This window comes from Ovis canadensis, chromosome 16 (genome assembly GCF_042477335.2).
Source record: "Ovis canadensis isolate MfBH-ARS-UI-01 breed Bighorn chromosome 16, ARS-UI_OviCan_v2, whole genome shotgun sequence".
NCBI lineage: Eukaryota > Metazoa > Chordata > Mammalia > Artiodactyla > Bovidae > Ovis > Ovis canadensis.
In genome coordinates, this window is record NC_091260.1 from 79,611,448 (window position 1) to 79,615,043 (window position 3,596).

Genomic DNA, 3,596 nt, shown 5'->3' on the forward strand with positions numbered 1-3,596 from the left:
GAACTTGGCTTTTTTTTCTAATGTCCTTAAATACACCACATATTCGATCACATTGCTGTTCTTTACTTTCCAACACAACATCTCTAAGAACAGAAGCCTCCCTAAGCTCTGGGAAGTGTCTGTTGTTCTGAGGGTAACTGACATTTGAACGGAAGAAAGTGTTTTCTGGAAGAGAGGTGGTCCAGTGTGGTCCAGTGTGAGGCACTCCAATTGAGTCAGGGGTTTTACACATTTAATAAGCTGCTTAATTCCAAAATGATTCCAAGAAGAAGCAGGGTGTGGAGAGACCATAGCAAAGTCATCTTTGGATTTTTACAGATAATGTGTATTTGCTACAGAGAGGAAAAAAGAGATGAGGCAGACCACTGTAACTTCGGAGGCAAAATCCAAGTACGTGAGATGCTGCTGGCCCAGCGTGCTCCAAACTCTCAGAGGCTGCCTAGAATGATTGATGGTGCTGTCTGAGATGAGTGAATGTGGAAAATTCACTTCGGATTTTATGCAGTTAGTCTCCCAGAGAACACCAATCACTTCCCTCATCTCAAGTGCCGTGTCATTCCCAGCATCCATCAGGTTAGTAATTGAGTTCTCCAGAGAGAAGATGAGCCGGGGTTGACACAGCACTTTATGGCTTAAAGGTTCTGGGAGTTCAGTGAGGTCCTTTCTAAGCTGAGTCTCAAAGTCCCTGGGTCCAAACACTTGCAGAAATCAAAACTGGCAAGAATGACTGCATCAAAACAGCCGACTAAGAACGTCACACGCCAGGGTCAAAGATGTAACCTTCCCGCAAAACACAGTCATCTTTCTTTCACCGTAATCTGAAAGGAATGTGACTGCAATGCAGAGCTGAAGGGGTGTACAAAACAGAGCCTGACGCAGCCTCATGAGTCCCCTAAGTTGTACTACACAGAGATGGGTTTACTGGAGGATTTTAATAATTCTCAAGCAAGGGAGTCGCGCTAAACAGTGATGATTTGAACATAAGAAGGCCATCCATCAGTTCTGGGGAAGCAAGGTCATTTTTATTGTTGGGGAAGGAAGTAGATCTTTGTCCTGTTGCCTCTCAGGCATCTTTGAGCAGCCTTGGTTGTGTAAGGAAGGTAAGGAAGAATTGATTTTACAAAGGAAAGGTTATCGATGAACTTCCGTCTTTTATTATAGATTCAGTATGTATTGCCTCCCACTCTGTGGGAGGTAAAGCTATTCATTCAGGAATCAGTGGACTACTTTGCATAAAAAATTCTCGGGTTTATCGGTAAGGAGGGAACTGACACCCAAGTTCTACCCCCCACCAAATTTGACTTTAACAAGCAGAGTGAACCTGTCAAGTTCCAGACAGGAAAAACAGCAAGTCCCTGAGATGAAACTGCCTTGAGCAGGAGCAAGCTGAGCTGGGGGCCCAGACCTGAATGCTCCAGGTGGACTCATGCTAAAATCAGCCTCAGCCTGACTGTCGGTAGGATCTTCACATCGCTATGGTATCACTGAATGGGGACCAAAGCAGACAATGGCTTCAACAGGTATTTAAGAATACGCAGCATGGATCAGGCCCTGCGCCACCCAAAGGAGATGCAACCACAAGTAATACAACCCTCCCCGAGTAGGCAGAGACAGACATGGAGATAACTATCTGTAATACAATTTGCACGCATGCAGGCTAAGTCACTTCAGCCGTGTCAACTCTTCGCAACTCCATGGACTGTAGCCCACCAGGCTCCTCTGTCCGTGGGATTCTCCAGACATGAACACTGGGGTGGGTTGCCATGTCCTCCTCCTCCAGAGGGTCATCCAGACCCGTAGTCATAGTCATAGTCATAGCCATTGTTGCTGTCGTTCAGTCGCGCAGCCATGTCCGACTCTTATTCCTGGGTTAGTATTCTTTATACTTTGACAAACACAAGCAGTGGCAAAAATTAAAAAGTGGAAAATGAGAAAGCATTAGTCTCTTAACTGTGTCCGACTCATTGTGACCCCAAGGACTGTAGCCCTCCAGGCTTCTCTGTCCATGGGATTCTCCAGGCAAGAATTCTGGAGTGGGCTGCCATTCCCTTCTCCAGGGATCTTCCCCACCCAGGTATCAAACCTGGGTCTCCCGCATTGCAGGCACATTCTTTACAGTCTGAGCCATCAAACTGTTTTCACTTTAACAAACAGTGATAAAAATTACATTAAACCATGAGCTAAAGAAAACCCACACTGATTCTATGATTAAGAAAAAAAATGGTTTTTTTTAAAATTCCAAATAGCGCACTGTTTGAAGGAAATTTCAGTGTCTCTGCAGTACTGTTGCTCCAGGCATAAGCTCCCCTGAGTCCACGCCTTTTCCAAGACCAAGAAGCAGCCAGAGAAGGCCTGGAAGGTCCAGCAAGGCGGTCCGAGTCAGAGTGGTGTGGTTGTCTCAGGGATCACGCACCTCCCCGGGGGCCTCTCTGGACAACGGTGCCACATGTGTGCCACCCTCCTTTCCCACTGCAGCCCTCCCAGGCCCCCACGCTCCCTGTCCCTCTCTGCTCCTCCCCTTCCTCTCTGGGTTATCAATTTCTTCTCTAAATCCCTGAGCCTCTGTCCACTCTGGCCCGTCCTCGTGATGTAGGAGAAAACACAAAGAAACAGCAGAAGCCAAACTACAGCAATAGTAATTTCACGTATCTTCTTCTCAGTAGGGTTTGCAAATCTATTGCTTACCTAAATATTTCAAATTTCGTTTCACAGCGATAACAGCTCATAAATATCACCTCCGCAGACTCACGTTGGTGCTTGATGAGTTTCTTCTGGCGGTGACTGCCAGTGTGTTGCCACGCTGATGTATATAGCCCAGAGAATCTGTTCCCTCTCCCTTAGAAATGTCTCTCTCAGAAATGTCTCTCTCTTAGAAAATCTGTCTTAATACGCTTTTAAAGATTGGGTTAAACTAATAGCAATCAATAAATTTTAGTAAAATTTCAAAGCGGCAGATGATTTCTGAAAAGAAGAGATTCCCTGCAAGAGGCAGTGTCGGGTCTGTTCTCATCAGGATCCAACGAACTGAGCGAAGTGGAGTATCAGTCATGTCCAAAGGGTCACTCGAGCCTTGTTTTTACTTTTTCATGAGTCCAAATCGGCCGGAGAAGCTTAATTTACTTTAGAATAATTTCGGCTTTAAATTATTCAGCGTTCATTTCCAACTCCGTAGGCCTGAGGGGGAAGTGCTCTTTTAATAGGTTTGTTTACTGATAAAATAGAAAGCAGATGGTCTCCTGCAATTTGTCAGAAACTTCGTGGAGCTCAGGAGGAGGAGGTGAGTTATAATTTAACCACCTTTAGATGAAAAGCAAACAGAGAGGCTTAAAGAGCTAGGTGGTGGTTTAGCCTCCACTGGGTCCCTGGGAAAGGACAGGATGCAGAGACCGGAGCCCCGCCCCCACCTGTACCCCCACCCCCTGTCCCCATCCCCCACCCCCACTCCATCCCACCACCCCCACCACCCCCCTACCCATACCCCCAGCCCCACCCTCACCACCCCACCCCCCCACCCCCCCACCCCGACCCAGGGCTTCCTAAAAGGACATGGAGACAGGGCAGGGCACCACCGGGGTGAAGTTCCTGGCCACTCAGCT

The 3,596-nt window shown here is 47.2% G+C and overlaps 1 long non-coding RNA gene across 1 annotated transcript; it reads right to left on the reverse strand.

Annotated features, from left to right (window-relative positions):
* Nucleotides 1-1,000: 1,000 nt before the first annotated feature.
* Nucleotides 1,001-3,274, reverse strand: LOC138421905 (uncharacterized). The gene is made up of 2 exons (XR_011249678.1): nt 2,686-3,274; nt 1,001-1,885 (listed from the first exon to the last, which is right to left on the reverse strand). It is a non-coding gene; the product is annotated as an uncharacterized lncRNA (long non-coding RNA).
* Between the last annotated feature and the right edge of the window lie 322 nt (nt 3,275-3,596).